Here is a 23,802-nt window from a genome sequence, read left to right as displayed (position 1 = left end):
CACTTGCCTCTAAGATAATAAAGTCACTTTCCAGGGGGGTTGCGAGCACTAGAAAGCACACATTGCAATCTGAACGTCCAAACCTCACATATCACTTTAATGCCCCAAATCACCGTAGTCTCTCTTTTCGTTGCTGAAGTACTGTCTTTTTTTATTAATATTTTTTATTATATTGTGTTAGTCACTATACAGTACACCCCTAGTTTTTGATGTAAAGTTCGATGATTCATTAGTTGCATATAACACCCAGTGCACCATGCAATACGTGCCCTCCTTACTACCCATCACCAGCCTATCCCATTCCCCCACCCTCTGACGCCCTCAGTTTGTTTCCCAGAGTCCATAGTCTCTCATGGTTCATTCCCCCTTCTGTTTACCCCCCCGGCCCCCGCCTTGAAGTACTGTCTTTTACCAGGCTCCTGTTTCCAGGTATTCCTGAGAAACCCTTAAGAAGTGTTTCTATGCTCTACAGACCAATTCTGGTAGTGGTTTGTCATCATCATAGGGATCCAAACTGCTACCCTCTCCTTCCGCAGTTATGCCCGTTTGCTTCAAGACAGACTGCTACTGCTCTCCTCTGTGCCATTTTGCTCAACCTGGAGATTGATCCTATCTCCAGTTCCGTACAGTGATTGCTAAGATCAGGAAAGAAGGTTTGTTAGGACTTTGTTGAAGGTTTAGCGATATGAGAAGGATATTGCCAAAGAGGGAATTTAAAACCCAAGTATCACTACTCTTGGGGTCTGCAGCGGGGTCCTCTCCTGGATACTTCTCTGTCTGCCCTCACACCCACCCCCATGCTCCAGGGGCCAGCTGACCTGACTGCAGTGGAAATGCTCTGGAGTCCAGCCCTGCCTCCATATCCACATGGTCTAGAATGATTGAAGGTGACAGTATTTATTACCTTCGGGGAGAATGCAGACCCATACACAGGATGTGAGCTTGCCCTTTGGCACAAAGACACCAGAGCAACAACAAAATAAAACACCATTCCAAAGGAGGAGCTCTCTGGTACAGAATAACATTATCATTAGTCCTGTACAATTCCTCTTCATAGGTTGAGGTGAACAGAAGCTCAACTATCTAGCCTTCAAGCCATCTTGGAGTTTTGGCTTCTGATGGCCTGTGATAAATGACTTGGGCAATAACCCATACATCCACCAGGAAAAAGCCCTGGTGGCCATGATTTGTAAAGGACATCTGAATAATGGAAACAAAGATGACCTTTTAGATTACAGCAAAGAGCTTCTGGAGCCAACCGTTCTCAAATCTCTCTTTTAGACAAGAATCCGGGCTCTCTATTTGCATAACCTTGATCAAACCTTGACCCTCCCCCATGTAAATCAGATCCTCCTGCTACAGCCTCAATTCACACCATTTCCTTTGTTTCTGTAAAACCACTTATAACAATTTGTAGTTAAACATATATTTCTGAGATTATTCAACAACTACTCTCTCCTTTTCTAGAATTTTCCCCGAGGCATCAATTGTGTCTTTTTGGCTTAACTCTGTGTCCCAGGAGCATACAAGGTAATCAGTAAATATTTGAGTGAATAAATGAATGGATAAATCAAAGGATAGTCTGCCCTAAACTTCCATCTCTAAGGAGACAGGAAATTATTGAAATGTTTTTGTTCTTCTGGGTTCTACTCATGGCAAACGCTTAGGTTGCTTAACACCCGTTCTGCCTTTTATCTTTGCTGGCAGTCTTTGGCCAGAGTTGTATCACGTGGGCGGAATCTGATCATAGAAGTCCCAGTCTCCTTTCCTGAGGTTCATTTATAGGGGGCATACGACTCAGCTCTGACTAGTAAGGAGATATCTATTCTAGTCAAGGGGCGATCTGCTGGGGATGTCTAGTACAGGTTTCTCTAGAAGGGATGGTATTTTTCTGCCCGTGGACATCACTGGGTTTGGACACAGAAGAGGCTGAGATGAAGCCAGCACATGCACAGAACGAGGCCAACATGCTCTCAGAGTAAGGGGGCAGGTGCCAGGTGTGGCTGGCAGGACCCTGCAGCTGCCTCAACTCTGCACTTCTCGTTACACGAGGTACTAGTTCTCCTGATGAAGGCAGTGAGCTTTATAAATAATCTTACGTAGCATCGAACACAAATGCACACACGTGTAATATACAAAAAACAAAACTTACGCAGGACAATACCACTCCTACTCTGTGCAAGGTATTTCTCCTTTTTTTCTTCCATTCTATTATTGCATTTTTCAAAAAAACATAATTGAGTGGGGTGCCTGGGTGGCACAGTCAGTTAAGTGTCCAGCTCTTGATTTCAGCTCAGGTCATGATCTCAGGGTGGTGGGATCATTGAGCCCCACATCAGTCTCCTCACTCAGCAGGGAATCTGCTTCAGATTCTCTCTCTCCCTCTCTTTCTACCCGCCCCCACACACTCTCTCTCTAAAATAAATATATAAGTTTTTAAAAAATTAAAAGACATAATTGAGACACCTTAAAATGATTACACCACCCCAAAATTGTGTGTGACCTGTTTAAAAAATTGGGTGGTTTTCTGGTACTTTTCTCCAAATTCTGGAGTCAGACTATCTAAGTGGGTATCTCAGCTCTGCCAGTTATTAATTTTGTTAAATTGGACATGTTTCTTAAACTCTCTGTGATTCAGTTTTTTCCTATCTGGTGGGAATAAGAATGGTACCTACTTCCTAGGGTTGTTTTAAAGATTTAATGAGTTAATACATGTAAAGCACTTGGAATGGGGAGCGATTAGGAGGTCTGAACAGAAAACTGACATGATCTCACGAAGATGAATAATGTATGGTCTCTGTCCTTACAGAGTTTCCATTCCTGTGGGAAAGATATTTTAATGCAGAAGTACCAGGATTAAGAGAAACACACAGCAATCTAGGGACATGAAGGACAAACGTGCATTCTAGCCCAAGAAATAAAGTCTAATCTCCAGGAGGTGGGACTGCGAGATAAAATGAAATCAGAAATTTCTATTTATTTAAAAAATGTAATACACAAATTTTTAGAGAAATTTCAGGTATATGAAAATTGAAATGAAAGTATAGTGCAGAGAATTCCCGTATATTCCGTCACCTTCACCCTCACACAGTTTTCCCCATTATTAACATCTTGCCTTTGTGTATATGTTTGTTACAATTGATAAGCCAATATCGATACACTATTTTTAAGTGAAGTCCATAGTGTACTTTGGAGTTCACTGCTTGTCCCGTGCATTCTGTGGATCTGGCAAATGTCTAGTAACATGTATTCATCATTACAGTATCAGATGGAATGGTTTCATTGTCCTAAAAATTCCCTGAGCTGCACCTATCCATTCTGCCTTCCCTCCCTTGAAATCCCGGGCCACCACTGATCCTTGTATTGTCTCCAGAGTTTTCCTTTTCCAGAATTTCATAGAATTGGAATCATACAGTGTGTAGACTTTTCAGATTGGCTTCTTTCACTTAGCAATGTCTACTTACTTTTTAAGAAACCTTTCTAGATACAGAATACATTCAGAAGAAAAAGAAATAGAATTTGAGAGTATCTTTTTGGCACTATTCAGGGCTCTGAGCAACCGATAGGCAGAACCGATTTTCTTATAAGCAACTGCTTAATAGTATTCGTTGAACGAATATGAATACATTCCCAGCAGTATGACTATAACATTAACACACACACAACACGTATTCGTTGAACTAAACTATAATCCTAATCCTTTGATTACGTTTAGGAATTTCCCAGTTCTCCCTGGCCACTCATTTAAGAGGAACAGACAACTCTCATGGATTGAACTCTTTCTATGTGCAGGCACTACGCTAAGCATTTTATAAACATTACTTCAATCAGCTTTACTAATAATCCTTTGAGCTAGGTATTACTATCCCTGCTTTATAGATGAAAAAACAGGCTCAGAGATGTTAAGAAACTAGCCCAAAGTCACAAAGCAGGGAGAGTGCACCTTTCATTCACATTCAGATGAGAACCTTATCTTTAGGTTCTTGGGGGCCGGGGTGTGGTGTGGGGCACTGCTGATGAGTATACCAGCAGTTGCTATGGAATCTTCTGTGGAAGTCCAGTACTCAAAGCCTTCTATGATGCCCTCAAACAGATATCCTGTGTGATTATGTCAGGCCAGTCTGTTCACTGCTCCCAAAATGCCATACTTCCCACACTGAGGGATTCCCCAAACTACATATGAGTGTTGTTGGTTTTGTTTTGTTTTGTTTTGTTGTCATTGTTGTTTCATACATGGGACAGAGGCTCATCATAATAGGTATCACAGCTGCTGGGAGTCCTGAGATGTACATGACACCTCCAGAGATAAGGCAGATGCATCGTTCTGTAATGCTGGAGAAATGAGCCCACCATTCACCATTGTAGGAGGAAGGAACGGGACTCAAAGATCAGGGAGGGCTTGTAATTCATAAAAGATCATTAGACATTTCCACCTACACTTAGAAATGAGACATACCTGATTTTCTCCGCTTCCAGCTGCTGATCCAATAAACACAATCTCTCCAAGCAGGTGGACAAGTCTTGCAAATCAAGCCTACCATCCTGCTAAATGTGGTAAGCAGACAGAACGTAACCGAAGCAGCATCGCAAAGACAAATGACTTTCCCTGAATGAGCACAATTTATGAAGGCACTGATCCTGTGTTCATTCCTTTATTGTCTCGCCGCTTCTCTGTACAATTTTCCAGAACTGCATAATGTTCTCATCTGACCAACTTAAAAACCACCTCAGTGTCATGACAGCAGTAACTGACATTTTAGAGTCAGGGTTTGGTCTGAGACTCTGGATGGGGAAACAAGGCTTGCACAATAATTCCAAGATCATTCTAGATGAGCCCTGCCCTAATAAGCTGAACCCTTCTTAGAGTCAGAAAGTCTTCTCAATCCTATGCCTTTCTCAGAATATAGTGCATCTTCTATCACTATTTTGATTTTTTGAATGGTAACCCTTTATAACCCTTTTACCAAGATGTCTTCCACATGAATTTTAATTGACTAATTTGAAACCCAACTCTTCTCCTTGTCTGAATCGCAGTGAAATATTTCTACTGCCTGCTTGAATTCCACACCCTCTTCGTCCCCCTGCATCTCACTTGTCTCATTAACCACCATATTCTGGTCATTTATTGACAGAAGAAGCCTAGAATTGTAGACTGTCAAGTCAGAAGGGACTGTGTCTGAGGCATTCCTATGCTCCAGGCTGTCTCTGTCACATGCTGGCTCATCAGCGGGCACGGTCTCCGGGATAGGAAAATCCCCACCTTGAGAAAATGAGAGTCTGCCAGTCCTGGGCCTTCCTGGAGGGGCAGGGAGTGGGGTGGAGGGTGTGTGTGTGGGATGGTGGGGAAGTCTCGTACTACACAACTAGTTCGTGGCTGTCAGGATCAGAACCCGAGATGACTTTGTCCCAGCCCATCTTCAGCCCAGTGAAGGGATCTGATGAATAACTATCTTCCATTTTTTCCTTTTTATTCATTTAATGAGCAGAGACAACAGAGAGCAGCGAGCACTTAATGCAGCCCTAGGGCATGGAAATCAGTAAATATTTGTTCATTGACTGATTAATGACATCGACACCCAGCTGTCCACATTCACCCTAGTAAAAAAGCCCAGGAAGGTAGGACCTCCAACCCCCCACAATTCCCCTCCTCTGTCCCTGCCCAGCCCAGGAAGGAGCTGTGCTGAACAACTGTGACCATGGCCATCGTGGGGGAAGCTAAGGAAATGATGAAAGACTTTGAAAGACAAGCCTGTAAAGAGAGGGGGAGGGGAAGGGAAAAGCCACAGTGGGCGGGACTTGGAGGGAAGAGGGAAAGGTGGTTGGGTAGAGAGGCTGGGGGCAGGACTGGCATCACCCTCACAACCATGGCCTCCCACGTGGGTCTCCGAGACTGCTCTCTTCTCTTCCCTTTTGCTCCTACAGAGAATATCATTCCATCTCACGTCTCGGTCATACTTAAAGATGCACAAAGATGTGTGTCTGGACTGATAGACACACTCACATAGGTGCGCACTGGTCTATTTAACTATAGGCACCACACTGACGCGTGTTGCAAAACCATCCTCTACGGAATACGGCCACTCAAACTTGGTGTCTTGAAATTAGACGCCGACTCAAGGGTAAGGGTCAGCCTCAGCCTCGGCCGGCACCGGTACCAGACCTGAGAGCTGAGGTGCGCCAAACCCACGTCGTCATTTCTACCTGTCACTCTAACACCTCTCCCTGCACCTGTCCTTTGCTGAGCGCCTACTGCGTCCCAGGCATGCCGCCGGGTGCTGCAGAGTGAGCCACACAAACCTGACCTTGACGCCAAGGACGCATCATCTCAGCGCTCAGAGTTTTCACACCCAACGTAACCTGTGGGCTTCTTGCAAAGCCCAAGGCAGACGTGAGTTGTGAAAATGATTTGAATAAGCGGAGTATCTGAGCTAATATTACGCCGGGTAGTTCAGTGGTGTATGTAACAGAGCTCACTAGTGAGGAAGCAGAGCGAAGCAGTACTTAGCACCCACCGGACCGCATGCCGGGTGGGAAGTCTGAGCAGCACTCAAGGTGTGACTATGTGGGAGACCATGAGCGTCAGGTTCCCAGGGTGAACGGGGCTATGAAATTAAACCTGCTTTGTTTTGCTTTTGCTTTATCGTTTTTGCTTTTTGTGATATACAAGAAAAAAAAAACCCAAAGGAAACCAAATTCAGAGTGGTACTTATTCTATGGGGGCCCAGATCCCAACCCCTTGCTTACCCGGAAATTGAAACGTACCAGTTGCCCCAGGAACAGGGGCCTGGCTGCTGGAGACCTGGGAGTGGAAGTCAGGGCCAAGGTTGTTTACCAGTTCTCTCTGGGGAAGGTGGGGGAACCATCACCCGCAGCCCTAACCAGAGGAAACTGCCTGTTCCCCAAGGTTGTCGTAGAGCTTCCTGCCAGAGCACCTGACACAGGAGTTCACACTGAGGTGGGCCTTCCCCACAGAGCCTTTCCAGAGATGGAGACGCCCCGAGGGTTTGTGAATGACCAGCCAGCTGCTTCCCGCTTAGACCCTGACTGGGGCAGGGCTGCAGATAGACACAGCACCAGGCTTTTGTTTCGTTCTGGGTTTGGGTTTTTTTGTTTTTGTTTTTGTTTTTTTCCCAGTCTTTTGAATATCTGGGTTTATTTATTTTTATTTTTATTTTTTTATGGAATAACCCTATTCCCTTTTTTTTAAGATTATTTATTTATTTATTTATTTGACAGAGAGAGAGAGAGACAGCGAGAGAGGGAACACAAGCAGGGGGAGTGGGAGAGGGAGAAGCAGGCTCCCAGTGGAGGAGCCTGATGTGGGGTTCAATCCCAGAACACCGGGGTCACGCCCTGAGCCAAAGGCAGATGCTCAACGACTGAGCCACCCAGGCGCCCCTGAATATCTGGCTTTAAATCCTGGCTCTACCATGTGAAAGCCATGGGACTCTTTCCCTGTAAAATGGGGACAGGGTGTAATGCCTGCTGGCTGAGGGTCATGGTCTCTCCCATCCATCTCAATTTTCCCCTTCCCTTTTGAATTCCCAGGATCCCTTTACCCCTCCTGTGGTGTGGCCAGCCAAAACTCAAAACTCTTCTTTATTTGGCAAAGCAATTTTGCTTGCTTTGTGCCATGTGCTGCTCTCTAAACCAGATCCTGGGACCTAACTTTTCAGAATCGAGTGCTAGGCAAGTGCTTTGCTGATGACGACAACAACAGCAGAAGTTCCCTAAAAGGGGTTTTGCCTCCAGCTTTAACAGAACATGCATTTTTCCCCCCTCACAGCTCTACTGGTTCTTCACTCTGCCCTTCCCTTGTTTCTCAAGATAACCTCCAATGAATGAGATGGACAAACCGACAGCCAAACTGGCCTACCCTCTTCTACAGACTTCACGAATCTCCGGTGCATTGCTATTCTCACAGACCAGTTTGTTGTTGTTGTTGTTGTTGTTGTTGTTGTTGTTGTGTTTTTTTAGCAATCTGAGATCAACCACGCCCACCCTTTCCCCCTTCACATCTCTCCTTTCTCTCAACTAGCTTATTTGTGAAGTCTTTCAAAATCACTATGCCATCCTGCCGACATGGTAGCAGTGCATGTTTATGATATATACCTGCCAAACACAGAAAGTGGGGAAAGTTGTTTTGTAACAAAATTGCAAAAAGCATTCAATCAATGGTAGAAATTGTCAATCACTAATCCAACATTCTTCATGAAGTATGCCCCTTTCACTCTGCTAACAGAACTTCATGCATTTAGCTACCAGCAGAAATCTTTTGACTCTAGGAAAGAAGACCTCCTACGCTGGCCATAAAGAATGAATTGCAGTTTGCCTAGGCCACACATAGAATCTCATTCTCCTAAGTTGGCTACGTGACCCAAGGAAATATAAGGAGAAGTTTGCTGGATGTGGCTTCCAGGAAAGCTTTTGCTTTCTTGGGTAAAAAAGGGACAAACTCAACCAGCAGGGTGCGTTTTGTTCCTTTGTCATTTCTTCTTTCCTGGAATACTGATGCTATGCCTGGAAGTACAGCAGCCACCTTGGGCCCATGAGGCACAAGAACAAGGGCAAAGATACAATCTGTTAAAGTATGGTTTCACAGAAAGATAACAAGAGCCTGGAATACCAATGGTAACCTTGAGTAATAGACCAACCTTGGTCTAACTAGTCATGTGAAATGAATAAGCCTCCATTTGTTTATGTCATTGGGATTTTTGTTACACACACCTAAATGCAGTCCTAACAGATACATAGTTCTTGCTCTTAAGAAACGGTCAATGGCTCAGTGTATACAACTTGCCATCACTCTTCATTCTAAATCCAGTGCATGAAAAAATCCTGCCTGTTCCTCCATCAAAATATATCCCTGGGGATGCCTGTTTGGCTCACTCAGTAGAGCACGGGATGCTTGATCTTGGGGTCGTGAGTTTGAGCTCCACGATGGGTACACAACTTACTTAAGACAAAAAAACAAAAAAACAAAAAACAAAACAGAACTACAAAATATATCCCAGATTTCAATCATTTCTCATTGCCCTGATATTAACCTGGATTAAGCCGCCATCATTTCTCACTCAGAATATTACTAGCATTCCCTTAACAGGCCACCTTCCCCTCTGCAGTCTGTTCACACAGCAGCCAGAGTGATCCCATTCAAAGACAAATCAGATGGTATCACTTCCGTCATCAAAACTCTCCAGTGGTGCCCAGGTTACCCAGAGGAGAAGCCAAAATCCTTAAAGTGACCTACAGGGCACCTGCATGATTTAGCTCCTGGTTTTTTGTCATTTTCTCTAGTTTCCATTACTCTGCTTTGAAGTTCTATTGCCATCTTTTTCTCCAGAATCTCATCAACTTCTATGCCCACCCAGTGAATTTTTCATATTGAGTATTTCATTTTTTAACTTCCTTTTTTAACTGGGTTTCTCTTTTCATCGTACTCACGTTTCCCTTTACATCCTTTTTTTTTTTTTTTTAAAGATTTTATTTATTTATTTATTCGACAGAGATAGAGACAGCCAGCGAGAGAGGGAACACAAGCAGGGGGAGTGGGAGAGGAAGAAGCAGGCTCATAGCAGAAGAGCCTGACGTGGGGCTCGATCCCAGATCGCCGGGATCACGCCCTGAGCCGAAGGCAGACGCTTAACCGCTGTGCCACCCAGGCGCCCCTCCCTTTACATCCTTGAACGTACTTACAAGAGCTGCTTCATGGCCCTTGTGGGTTAATCTCTGTCACTTCTAGGCCTGTTTCTAGACAGATTATTCCCCCTGGTTCTGAGTCACGTTTCCTGTTTTTTGGCATATCTAATAATTATCATTGGATGCCGAACACTGTAACGTTGTCGAACGTTTAGAGTGTGTGGGCAGGCAGTTCAATTACTTACAGACTTACTCGAGCATTCTGCAGCTCATGTTTAAGCTTTGTCAGGGAAGGGCTAGAGTCGTCTTTAAGGGCCAGTGTGTCCTTTACTAAGCATTGAACCTTCTGAGATCCCAACTTAATTTCTTAGCTGCTCAACCAACACTTTCCACTTGGACTCAGAGTTCACAGTCCTGCACTATGGGTCGCCTAACATCTGAAAACCTGGTTTCGTAGATTTAATCTTGATTTCTAGTTTATGGCATGAGGGTTACTCAGTCATAACTGGAAGTACCCACACACACTTATTTTTTAATGAATTCTGCTTTTTTTATTTCATTTTGCCATTTTTGCCTTCAGATGAAACAATTAATAATGATGCGGAAGGTGGAGGTGAAGGTGGCCGCAGCTCCTTGGAAAATGGATGGAGCTCGAGTGGATTTAAAAGTTATGAAGAGCAGGGGCGCCTGGGTGCCTCAGTCGTTAAGTGTCTGCCTTCGGCTCAGGGCATGATCCCAGAGTCCTGGGATCAAGCCCCACATCGGGCTCCTCCACTGGGAGCCTGCTTCTTCCTCTCCCACTCCCCCTGCCTGTGTTCCCTCTCTCGCTGGCTGTCTCTTTCTCTGTCAAATAAATAAATAAAATCTTTAAAAAAAAAGTTATGAAGAGCAGAGCGACTCTGAGTACCGGAATGGGGTCCCCAGGTCCTTCCTGTGCAGTAACCACCAAAAGAAAGTATGTGTTCAGTCTGTGTAAGAGACAGAATATCTGGTGTTTTGTTTTTTTCAAGTTTTTGTTTAAATTCTAGTTAGTTAACATATAGTGCAATATTGGTTTCAGGTGTAGAATTTAGCGATTCATCCCTTACATACAACACCCAGTGCTCATCACAACAAGTGCCCTCCTTAATCCCCATCACCCATCCAGCCCATCCCCCACCCACCTCCCTCCATCAACCTTCATTTGTTCTCTGTTGTTAAGAGTCTCTTTTGGTTTGCTTCCCTCTCTCTCTCTCTCTCTCTTTTTTTTCCCTTCCCCTATGTTCATCTGGTTTGTTTCTTAAATATCACATATGCATGAGATCATATGGTATTTGTCTTTCTCTGACTGACTTATTTCCCTTAACATGATACACTCTAGCTCTATCCACATCATTGCAAATGGCAAGAATTCATTCTTTCGGACGACTAATATTCCATTGTGTATATATAGACCACATCTTTATCCATTCATCAGTCGATGGACATTTGGGCTCTTTCCATAGTTCGGCTATTTTTGATAATGCTGCTGTAAATGTGAATATAAACATCAGGGTGTGTCCTTTGAATGCGTATTTTTGTATCCTTTGGGTAAATACCTAGTAGTGTAATTGCTGGGTCGTAGAGTATCTCTATTTTTAACTCTTTGAGGAACCTCCATATAACCACAAACTCTTCTTAAATGCGCAGTGCGTTTCAGCCTCCATGCTAGTTTCTAGGATACCAAGTTGAGTGTGAGTCCATTGGCATGTGGTAGAGGAAGTGAAACTCAGAGTGGGGAACTAATTTGCCTAAAGACAAAGACTGTTGCTGGAGCTAGGAGTAGTGCCCAGGTGTTTTGGGCGCTTAGGCTGACCTTTATACTCAAACCATGTCACTTTTTCTCGGCTTAGCTGCTCTGAGCACTCCCTCCCCCTCAATTTCTGTCTTCTAACACTTGCGGTACTGACCCCCTCCCCCTACCTTCTTCCAGACTAGCTGGGAAAGGTCTTTCAAGCCCAGTGCATCAGACAGTTTAGAAGGACTGAGACCCACTCCATCACAGACCAGTGGGATGAGGTTTCCAATTCTCCCCACTTTGACATCTGCCTCAGATTTCCCCCAAAGGCCCCTCTTACCAGCCTGCAACAAGAGACCATGTCTGTGAAAATGTGTTGTGACCATCAACACTTAAGCAAATGGGGCTCATCAAAAAATAATTAGAGTAGAAAACATCTGCTTCTGTGTGTCAGGCGATGAGGGGCTAGGGTCACAAAAGGCCTCTTTTCTCCAGAAGGGCTTGTTCCAGGGACTTGCTGCCCAGCCATAGGGGTGCCTCAGCTGCTGGTTTTCTCAGGGTCAGCTCTGATGCAGAGATCCCTTTTCCCAAGGTCATGTCCTTACTAGGTGACTGAATGAGGCTCAGGCATTTTGGTCTGAAGCAGGACCACTCTGATGGACAGCCCTTGTTCTGGAGCTCCTGGCCAGGTCGGCCAAAGCTTTGTCAGGGCTTCATCATGACTCGGCTTCTCCCCCTGCCCACTCCTGCCTCCTCCCAAGCCTTTAACAAGGTGACAATTCCTGGTGAATGATCTGTGCCCAAGTTATGGCTCCACATCTGTTTCTAGAGAACCCAATCTGTGACTCCAGGAACCATCACTGGGCTATACGTTCGAAGTTTCCTGCAGCCACGGCCTCAGGGTGAGGCCATGGGTGATAACGCCATAGGACCTGATACCACAGGTGTGGGCTCCTCGTAACTTTCCACCTCCCTTCTTTACCAATGTGATGGAAAAGTGAAGTGAACATCCAGAATGTATTGGAAAATAATATCAGATATTTATTGAGTGTACATCCTGGGCCGAGGTACTGTGCCGCACACACATGATCACATTTAATCTCCACAAATGATCCCATGGGAAAGGTAACCCTATCAACCCCACTCTGTAAAGACCTTCCCTAGCCTCTGTCCCTGAAGAGTCAGGGCAGGTGCAAGGGTAGGTGATGAATGACTGTCTCAGGCTCCTTCCAGGGTCCTGGCCCTCTCTTCTGCAGCATGAGCCCCTGACAATGGTTTCCTTCTCATCTCTGGCTGGTGCTTACATCCTTCCTTTCCTCCTTCCTCCCCCAACTCTCAGTTCTGCAGATCTGGCAGCCCCTGCACTGGCCCCACTAGCAAAGCAGAGACACTTTCAGTGCCCAACACCCACCCTTGAAAGAAGGAACATGAGAAGCTCTCTGCCCACATCCTGTATCTGAGTGAAGTTCTCACAGGTGGTTCAACCCAGACAAGACTTTATGCAACATCTTTCAGCTTACCGCTAGTCTGGCAACCACCAAATCTGGGTTCTCAAGAGGCCACTCATTCATTCATCCATTTATCAACAATTAACAACCAGTGATGGCCCTACTTGGTACAGGGGCTGGCTGGAAGTACACAGAGGAAACACCTATTCATTTACTCATATGCTTGTTTATTTAACGACTTACTGAGATCCTATTTTGTCAGAAATACATCCTGACGAAATGGTGGGAGCGAGAAGCAGTCTTGACCTTGCATTCCTCGGGAAGGGAGAAGGGTTAGAGTCCATTATTCAACTACTTTACTATATAGTCCAGTCTCACGCACAAAGTCCAGAAGGGCGTACAAGAGGTTTTTAGTTCAGGTGGGGTAGTGACTTCTCATGCAGAAGGGGTTCTCAGATAAGGTGGGTGTTTGGGCATCTCCTTTGGTTGGTTCCTCCCTAGTTCTTTTTGGGCTGGGTCTTTTCTCGCAGGTGCACTCTTCTCACCAAGGAACAAATACCTCTTTCAGAAGCTGCTCTCTCCTCTTTTCCTTCCCAGTGCTCTGTCTTGTAGACCAGCCTTTCTTAGCATGCTTCCCATGTGTTCCCAAGGCTGACATATGCTGAGAAAGCCCATCCCTTCTTCTGCCTGGAGGCACATAAACAAAATGCCCCTTTCTGTTATACCAAGTTTAGGCCTGAACCAGGTCCCAGAAAGCAACATGGAGAGGTGTCAAGCCTTAGGAATGCATGCGTGTTGGGGCAAGCAAGGAAAACCCATCTTGCTATATTTAGAACAGAGCGTTTCTTCTTCTTTTTCTGCATTTTCCCCTTTGACTTTCCCTGGTGTTCCCCCTCTGCTTCCTCCTTCTTTTGGGTCCATACCTATTTCCACAGTGAGCCAGGTTATAGACTCATTCCTCTCTCCCTACTCATCCTCCCAACTTTTCCGAGACAAACCCTATCCCAAGAAAAGACTGAGAGGCTGGGGGGACAGTACCCTGCCCAGGAGCCCACCAGGTGTTGAGCCGCCTGACAACTACCACCAGAGGGCGCTGCTTCCCCCGGCCTCCTACGGGGAAGGAGTGGCGGGGGGGGGGGTTCAGAGGCACAGCAGGGGCCTCCACCCAGGTTTCTTTCTTTTTCTTTTCTTTTCTTTTCTTTTCTTTTCTTTTCTTTTCTTTTCTTTTCTTTTCTTTTTTTCTTTCTTTTCTTTTCTTTTCTTTTCTTCTCTTCTCTTCTCTTTTCCTTTCTTTCTTTTTTTTTAAAGATTTTATTAACTTGACAGAGAGAGACAGCCAGCGAGAGAGGGAACACAAGCAGGGGGAGTGGGAGAGAAAGAATCAGGCTCGCAGCAGAGCAGGGAGCCAGATGTGGGACTCCTGGGATCACGCCCTAAGCCAAAGGCAGACGCTTAAGGACTGAGCCACGCAGGCGCCCCTCCACCCAGGTTTCTGTCCCGACAGTGACAGTGCCTCTGTTGCCTCGCTGATTAATAAAACGCATCTTCCATTCTTATTCGTTCCTTTAGCAGAACAAGCTTCTGAATTTCCTCCTCAAGCAAATCACTAAAGCATATGGTTTCTGACCAAACCTTGGGTTTGGTCCCACTTTTAGGGACTCAAGTCTTCCCTGGGGTTTCGGAGCTAGGTCTTGCCTTCTTAGGCCCTGTAAATCAAGGTGACCCAGGACGGTCATTTAAATCTGACCTTATTAACCAAAAATGGATGTCCTCACATCTCTGGCCATCTGGCAATGCCCAGTTGCCGTGACACCCCTAAAGGTTCATCGGTCACTCTTGCTCCCTGTGTCTGCCCAGGGAGACCATTCCTGCCCCCAAGACTTCACTGATGGTTGAGTGCTGAAAAATGTCTAACTTTTCTTCTGCACCCTGGCAATGCCCAGACTGTCTTTCCAATCCTATCTCAAGGCTCTCGTTTTTAAAAAAAATTTTCGTTAAAATTCCTGTTAGTTAACATACAGTGTAAGATTAATTTTAGGGGAAAAATATAGTGATTCAACACTTCCTTACAACACCTGGTGCTCATCACTAGTGCCCCCCTCAAACCCCATCAGCTATTTCACCCATCCCCCCACCCAGCTCCCCTCTGGTAACCATCAGTGTGTTCTCTATGGTTAAGAGTCTATTTCTTGGTTTGCCTCTCTTTCTCCCCGCTTTGCTCTTTTGTTTTGTTTCGTAAATTCCACATACGAGTGAAATCCTATGGGATTTGTCTTTCTCAGACTGACTTATTTCTCTCATCAAAGCTCTTTCCAGAGGAAGCCAGTCTGATCCCTGCCAGAGCATCCCCTCGTTCCATTCACTATCTCCGACCCGTTGTTATTGCTGTGCTGCTTGGACTCAACCCCCTGCTCCTTCCACCTGCACCTTGCATCGCTCCTGCCCACGTCCTCCTTCCCGGGTTCCATCAGAAGCCGCACATGGAGACTGACAGATTAGACTTCATAAAAACATTTTTGTAATTGCACAAACACAATATAAACAAAATATGAAGGAAAAGAGGGGAAAATGGAAATAAATATGAGAGAGAAAAGATCAATATATGTAATACAGAGAGAACTCCTGAAAAGCAGTACCAGAAAGATGGGCAGTCCGATAGGCATGGGCAGGCAACTCAGAGTAGCAATAGTATTGGCCGATGAATACAATCTTTAATTGCTCAACCTTTATTTTAATATAAGTTAACCTTTATTGTTAATATACGTTAAAATAACTTGCTCAACCTTTCATGTTAATATGTTAAAATAAGAAGGCATCATTGTTTAATATACAAGTTACAAAAGACTGGTAATACCCATTATTTGCTAGAATGGGGGTAACAGGCATACTCCATACACTGGTGGAGGGGAGATGCACATTTCGAAGAGTAGTACAGAAACAGCTAAGTGCACGTTCTTTTATACAAACGCATTGCCTGTTATTGTAGAATCTAGAAGCAACTAAAATCAGTGGGAGATTGCAGCCATTAAAAGGGCATAAAATTGATATATCTAAATTGATGACATGTAAGGATGCTTTATCTTAGATTGTTGAATGTGTGTGTACAGAGATAGGCAGAGACAGAGAAAAAAGAAAGTTAGGAATAATATATACTAAACCATTAACAGTGGGGTTTTTTAAGACACTGAGTAGTTACTTTCATTTTCTGCCTTATATACTTTCATATTCTTTAGGGTTTGGTTGCAACACACATTTGCTACAATTATTTTTTTTTCTAATTTCCGGTTTGGAGAAAAAAGGAACAGTTTGTTTACGTATTTGTCTCTCCCCCTAAGGATGTAAGTTATTAGAAAGCTGGAACCAAATCATAATTGTATTTATAAAGTAGCTGGCATAAATACTCCATTCGTATATACATATGAAATACTCCATATGAATATATATTCATATATGAACTGTATATATCTATAGATATGTGTATATATATACACACACGTATATCTATATATATCTATAGATACGTATATATTGTTTTTTTTAGAGAGAGAGCGCATGCGTGCGTGCAAGCTGGCGAGGGTGTTGGGGGGGGCAGAGGGAGAGGGAGACAGAGAATCTCAAGCAGGCTCCATGTTCAGCACAGGGCCCGATGTGGGACTCAGTCTCACCACGCTGAGAAAATGGCCTGAGCTGAAATCAAGAGTCGGACACTTAACTGACTGAGCCACCCAGATGCCCCATCCATTCATATATTTTGAATTGATTTTCTTTTACACATTTTATTTTTTATAATAATTTTTTATTATGTTCTGTTAGTCACCATACAATATATCCTTAGTTTTTGATGTAATGTTCCATGATTCATTATTTCTTTTACCCATTTTAAAGGCTGATACTCTATTTAGCGTACCCTTCATTCCCCGTAGGATTCTATTTAATTGTATTTGGGTATTTGCCTCACTAAGTAGAGTGAAGCTCCTTGACGCAGATTGGATTCATCCCTTAGAAGCTCCTAGCAGCTCATTGCCAAGTGTAGACTTCCCGTGAAGTTTGCGGTACTTGTTGGATACTGAGTGATTAAAAGTCTTCCTCCCTTTCTAGACTCCAAGCCCTCCAGCCATGTTCTCCTCCTCTTCCACAGTGGAGCTTTGAGTTTAGAACAGACAGTCTGCGTGACTGGAAAAGAGCAGAAGTCTGGGAAGGAATGTCTTTGGTTTAGGCTTTGAGTCAGGATAGGCAATGTAACAATAGCAAAAAACCTTCCTTGGGACAGAATCCACAACTTGGACCTGCAATGCGACTTGTTTCAGAAAGTCTGCAAACAAGTGTCATGACCTTGAAGGTAACACAGTCCCGGCGGGCTGGGAAGAGGGCAGAGAGCTGGGCAGAGCGAGACACAGGAACCTGGGGGAGATCATCTTCACGTATCTGGGCTGATCCATTCTTACGTTCCTTTGCAGCCTTCTACCTCGTTTTCTTACTGATTACATGGTTCTGTCCTTTTGGTGGGTTTCCCCTAGACTTTTAAAATAATAACTGTAATAATCTTGACTACCATTTACTGAGCACAGTCTGAGTTAAGAGCGTTTTCCCCCCACATGTGTAGTAGGGTAAACACTGACTCCACCACAATCCTTCATTACAAAAGCATCAGTTTTAATTTTCTAAGTCAGAATAAATCTGATCCTGTGCCCTTAACTCGCTGGACTGATGAGAAATCCAGTCTTAATCATTGGAACTGCTCGCTCCCCCCGCCACCAACAGTTGATCTGACTTTAGTCCAGATATTCAGGAGCTCCCACGGTCATTGCTGCTCTGCTCCTGCCTAGAGGCAGGTGGTTTGGCTGCCCCTGTCATCCCTGGGTCATGGGTATCCTATGGCCTCTTGGGCAGGTAGGGGCTGTTGCTGACCCACCAGCCAGGCCAAGATGGTCAGAGGGGAGGAGCAGTGGACTGGGGCTCCCTGCAGATGGACTCCTAGAGAGGACTGGCCATGCTGTCCTGGAGTAGGGCCCTGAGCATCTTGAAATCTCCTCGACCAAATGGCTGGGCAGCCGCCTTCTGAGCCTCTATGTGTTAGTGACTCAGTTCAGGCCTCAGGTTACTAACTTGGGCTGCCTTCTGAGCCTCTATGTGTTAGTGACTCAGTTCAGGCCTCAGGTTACTAACTTGGGCTTTGAAATATCTCTTTTTGCTTCCAAGCTTCACTAATATCAGAGCAGCAAGGCGGCCTGACTGTGTGCTTCCTCTCCAGGAGTTCTCGTGTGGGATTCTTGGGAGGCTAGATGAGGCCCTCCAAATCGCCCCCTCGGGGCCTTCCCTTGACTTCCTCCCAGACCTTGGACTTGGCTCTGTTCTCCTGCAGCTGCTGACTTGTTCCCTGAGGCAGGCACACACACACACACACACACACACACACACACACACACACACACACACAAAATCATCTTGCTTCAGCAAGTGTGGCCTCATTTGTGCAATCTTGACCCTGTGGTGTTAGGCTGTCCCGTTCTTACTATTTGTGGGGCCCAGAGCTAGGGCACACGTGGAGGTCTGCATTTCATATGTTTAAATATTTAAAAGAGCTAACTGTTAAAATATAATTTGTACTCCCATGTTAACAAACAGGATTTCACAACAGCCTAGGAGATCAGGTTTGAATTTAGCGTTCTCACACTCCAGGGAATTCGGTACAAGCATGTGCTCGGCGCTCAGCCCACGGGCAACTCCCCTCTTCTCCCTTTCAGCTTCTCACACAGCAGGGGCTTCACACGCACGCTTGTGAGCACCTCAGTCTTGGCACCCAAGCTTCGACTGTAGCCCACCCCCACCCCAACACACAGACACACACACACACACACACACACACACACACACACACACACACAAGATCCTTTGGGCCAAGCGTATGCACACCAGCCTTGGGGTCCACACTCAGGATGACGGGACCAAGGCCAAGGCCTAGGCGAGCCCTGACAGTGGACACCAGGCTATTTGAACAGGGATCCTGGGTCACGGTGTAGAGGAGGAGAGATGTGAGATCCAGGTGGATGTGCCCTTAGCCCTGGAGTCTCGTCTCGTGGCAAGGGGTACAGTTGGAGGAGGACCAGAGCAGAACCACGAAAAGCAGGGGGCAGCCAGCTGTCGCCCATAGGTCAAATCCAGTCCACTGCCTGTTTTTGTAATTAAATTTTTTTGGAACACAGCTATGCCCAGTTGTTGACATACTGCCTATGGCTGCTTTCTTTCTGCAATGGCAGGGTTGGGAAGTCACAACAGACACAGTATGACCTGCAAAGCCGACAATATTCCTGTCTGTCCCTTTATAGAAAAGTTTGCACGTCTTCCTCTAAAGCATGGTGCCCAAAGCAGGCACTAAGGCTATTAGGGTGTAAGGCTGTTTCTGGGTCCAGACACCTTCATTTCAGCATGAATTTCCCCTGATTCTCCCACTTCTCTTCCCTTCTTTTCCTTCTAGAAAAATGATTTTTAACTTAGACTTTGAACCCTACTTTCATGAGCCTATTTAATCGTCACAGCTTACGAAGGAAGTCATACAGGCCCGATCTGCAGATGAGCTAAGGGGGCTCAGGGAGCAGAAGACCAGGAATTCTGCGGAGGAGCGGCTGGGGGTGTCTATGCAATCCGAAAGGCAGTGAGAACCAGACACTCGGGGATTTATTTCTGAGGGGCTTTGAATATTCTCTTATGACTGCGAAAACACCAGATGTACGTACCACAGGACAGGGGTGGCAAGCTCTGCTGGAGTAGGGGAACTCATTCCCCAAAGCCCCCTAAACAATGCCCCAGTGCTCAGATTTTCTAACGATAAGGTAGACGTTATCTGGGACAGCTCTCTGATCTTCTAAGCGGTTTCGTGGTTTCCTTCGGTCATTGTGTTCTCAAGAAGCAGAAAAGCAGAATATTCAACAGCTCAGGCTGGAGTCAGACTGCCGGGCTTCACGTCTTGGCTTGGTCGCTAACTTGCTGGCTGTGCAGCCTTGGGCAAGTTGTTTATCTTCTCTGTGCCCCAGTTTTTTCATCAGCAAAATGGGGATAATAAGAGTACTTATCTCCCCGAGCAGCCGAGCTCTCAGCATCGCTCTTCCCAGGACAGGCGCGTTGCTGTCATTTTTCTGGATTATTTTCTCCCCAGGTCCTCAGCACTGCGTTCTATGTTGTCCCAGGAGGTGCCGTCCACCAGGGACTCATTGTGGATCCCCGTCCGCTGCAGTCTGCCTGTTCAGCACAGCCTCGCAGCCACCTATGAGCTCGCTACCGATCTACCTAACGTGGGTCTTGAGCAGGCTAAACGCTCAGCATATTGACCAGATGACAACTGTGCGCCAAGCATTATGCTGGATGCTTTTTGTTTACTGTTTACGTAACCCTCACAACGAACACCATGAAGCAGGAGTATTAAAGTTCTAAAAAACATTTTAAAGTTGAGGAAACAGGGGCGCCTGGGTGGCTCAGTCGGTTAAGCATCTGCCTTCGGCTCAGGTCATGATCCCAGGGTCCTGGGATCGAGTCCCGCATCAGGCTCCTTGCTCCGTGGGGAGTCTGCTTCTCCTCCTCCCTGCTCCTGCTCTCTCTCATTATCTCTGTCTCTCTCTGTCTCTCCAATAAATAAATCTTAAAAAAAAAATAAAGTTGAAGAGAGGGCACCACAGAGAGGTTAAAAGCTTTCCCTAGCCCACAGACTAATGAGGGGCAGAACCCAGGAATGCCTGCGCAGAGCGGTTAATTGGCACTTTGGTCCTGTTGGGAATCCAATGCACAGGTTGTAAGGTCAAGCTCTAGGGACCTGGGTGTGCGCTGGAAGACAGCTCGGAAAAGAGAAATTCGGTTTGGATCTTGGCTCTGCCACCTTCCTAGTTAGGTGATCTTAGACAAATGGCTTAACTTCTCTGAATATCACTTGAAGGTCAAATAAGATGGTGGTTTCCTGTTAGTGACCTCTTCACTGTGCGCTGGACTGGAAGCAAAGCAGGGGAGCTGGGGTGGAAATGGAACCATGAACTCTTATTTCCAGCAAGGATTGGTGGGGTGTGGAGAAAAGAAGGGGAGGGACGAGGGGAAGGCGGTCTGAGCAGAGCAGGGCACATCGGAGTCAGGACGGTTCCTCCTGCACCTGCCCCAGGACTGTTCCTTCCTGAAAGGGGCCACCAAGGTGTGGAACACCCCCCCCAGGAGGAGCCCTGTGCTTAGAAGGGGGACCAGTGGATTGTGTATGTCAACCTTAAGAGCTTCACCCTCAAGGTAAGGCCCTCCACAATCTTCCTTCTGCTCAGTGGGAGAGATAGAGTGCCTCCCAAAACATCTGATGAATTACAAACCCAGGAACACCTGAGAGAGGGAAGGCAAGGTGATGAAAGACCCAGGGAGGCCCCAAGGTTTTGAGGTGAGCTGATGACCCAGCTGCAGAGTCTGGCAACTGGAGGAGCCCCTCTGCTCCTGTGCAATTGCAGCTGGCTGCCTTCCTTCCCCCAGCTCCTGCACCTTCCCGTCCCCCCAACTCTTGGACACTCCCTTTTGGTCTCCTCCTCTGCTCTGCTCCTGATCCAGCTCAAAGACCACAGTGTAGATCAGAGTTTTCTCTCCTCCTTTGCTCCCCTCCTGCTTCTGTCAAATATACACAGGAGGCAAGAGATCTTTCAGGCCATTAGGCATCCGCCCCTGGTCTTTGCATGCTCAGGTGTGGGTGGTACCTGTTGACCAACCCCGGGGCTTTTCACCCCATACCTCCCCATCTGTCTCTTTGCCCTGTCTCTTTGCCCAGGCACCTGTTGTGTGAAGCGCCCTATGTCCCTTATGACACTACAAACCCCCCAAGCTCCAACTCAGACAAGCCTTCTCCAAAGGTGGTTGGTCGTAACAGAGGGCAGGGGGAAAGGGATGCTTGGAGTTAAAGACTCATTCTCCCCACTTGGCAGTCCCAAAATCTGTCCTTGGAAACAAATATGTCCATGAGTCCCTCAAAGACACCTTGAGAAAGCCACTCTCTCATTCCCTCCTCCCCATGATTGGATCATCCCCCTCCCACCATCCTCCTGGATTAATATTCATAATAATATTCTAAGAGATAGTACTATTATCCTATCATTAAATGGAGGAAACCGAGGCAGAGAGAAGTTAGTGATTTGTTCATGGTCACACAGCTCGTGGCAGAGCTGGGCTGTGAACTTGGATAGCACAGATTCAGGCCCAGAACACTTAATCACTGGTTTGGGTAGGATGTTCCCTTGGCTGAGAGGAATGCCCAGTGACCCTAAGGACACAACACTCATCCTGGGAAAGGAGTCCATTCCAGAACCCACAGGGGCCCTTTTCTTACTCTTTTCAGGTTGCAGAGTGCCCACCTTTACTGGGGTACCAGCTCAGCCCCCATCGTCATGGTGGCTCCTGGGGTAGGAGTGCCGGGGATAGTGGATTCTGTGCCAGGAGGTCCAAGGGTCTCCATCCCCCCCCTCCCCCGTCACACCTTCCACATCTACGTGGATGGGCACACCTATGAGGAGGCTTGTCAGACGGGCCTGGTCTTTGAGCCAGCTGCTCTTGCTGTAACTTGTCTTAAGCCATCCACCTGTTGGGTCCACTGGGGACTGTAGGATGGAAGGATGATTAGATGGAGGTTTTGCCTCAGAACGCCAGCTGTCTGTTTGGATTTATAAATCTGCATGCTTCTGCCCTGCATATAATGGAGAAGCCCACCTCCCTGCTCTCCAGAGGTTGGGGCTGGAAGGAAGGCGGAGCCGTGGCTGGGATCTCTCTGAGCATCTCTGTGGCCCATCCTGAGGATGAAGGGAAGGGAAATGGGAGGCTCTGGGAAGAAAGAGAGATCAAGTCCTTGTTCCTTCCCACAAATATGCCTCCAAAGGTTCTTAGCGAAGGACCGAGAAGAGTAACGAGACTCAGGACACTTAATTTACTGCCTCACCTCCTTCAGGAACTCTTCCTTCCCCAAGTTTACATCTCCCAACTCCAGAGCTCAAACCCCACGCAGCCGTACTGGTTGATTGAGGACAGAGCATGATGACGGGATAGACGGAGCACTCCACTTCCACACCTGCGAGGTTAGGAACAAAGACTGTCAGCCCTCACTCCAAAATTACCTTTACAAAAAGTTACCTCCTTATCGTCTTTAGTGCCACACCGCACCCAAACCTACCTTTCAGTTCCCTCAGGGAAGGCACCAAGAAAATGAAAAGAAAAGGCACATCACAGCAGGGGTGGAGGTGTCGTTCCTACCATCTTCAGGACAGCATGGCCTCTGCCCGTTCCCAGGCCAGTGTCCCCACTGAAGAAGCTGAGAAAGGGTGCAGCTCACCAAGCGAGGAGGTGCTTCCACGCCGACCAGTTCCCTGGCGGTGGGGGTGGAGGGTTCTTTGGCTTATGCTCTTCTGACAAAAGCCATACAAACAGTGGGGGAAGTTTTTCTCCCTCCCCTCCCCTCAGCTGGGGTACAAGCAGGATGTGTAACCATCTCCACTTGCTGAGGGTGGTCCTGGCTGGTAGCTGTGGTTCCAGCCTCCCATTCACTTAGCAATTTGGCTGGTTTTTCAATGTTGTTACAAGAATGTTTTTGTTACTAGTTGCATCAAAATGATCTGGAATGGATTCAATAGACTTCCATGTTATACTTTCACTTTCTGCTGTGTTCCGTACAGAGTTCTCCCTTGAACACGGGGTTGCATCTAAATGTTCATGAGGGACAACCAATTTTCCCTTTCCTGGCTCTTTCCGACAAGGCTTAAATTACAGCGTCTTGCGATGACCCCTAGCAGGGTGCTTGCAGATCAACTGACATTTGCTCGTGTGGAAGTGACTAGGGACAACTATCTGTCTGCTCTCTGGGACTGCATGGGGAGGTCCTGGTGACCAGCCACCTGTGCCATGGCCCGAAGCATACATAGCCTGCGAGGTGCATGGAGTCGTCAGGCCACCAGTGGTGGGATCAGT

At 46.4% G+C, this 23,802-nt stretch overlaps 1 long non-coding RNA gene across 2 annotated transcripts; it reads right to left on the bottom strand.

Annotated features, from left to right (window-relative positions):
• Window positions 1-13,030: 13,030 nt before the first annotated feature.
• Window positions 13,031-23,361, bottom strand: LOC123000299 (uncharacterized). 2 transcript variants are annotated; one of them, XR_006408231.3, is made up of 3 exons: window positions 23,012-23,355; window positions 22,781-22,909; window positions 13,031-13,530 (listed from the first exon to the last, which is right to left on the bottom strand). It is a non-coding gene; the product is annotated as an uncharacterized LOC123000299 (long non-coding RNA). The 2 variants fall into 2 exon arrangements; XR_008958749.1 differs by lacking the exon at window positions 13,031-13,530 and having other exon boundaries at window positions 16,618-22,909; window positions 23,012-23,361.
• Between the last annotated feature and the right edge of the window lie 441 nt (window positions 23,362-23,802).

Source organism: Ursus arctos, unplaced genomic scaffold (assembly GCF_023065955.2).
Source record: "Ursus arctos isolate Adak ecotype North America unplaced genomic scaffold, UrsArc2.0 scaffold_12, whole genome shotgun sequence".
Classification (NCBI taxonomy): Eukaryota; Metazoa; Chordata; class Mammalia; order Carnivora; family Ursidae; genus Ursus; species Ursus arctos.
Note: the sequence above shows the minus strand (reverse complement) of the source record. Positions and strands in the feature narration are given on the sequence as shown.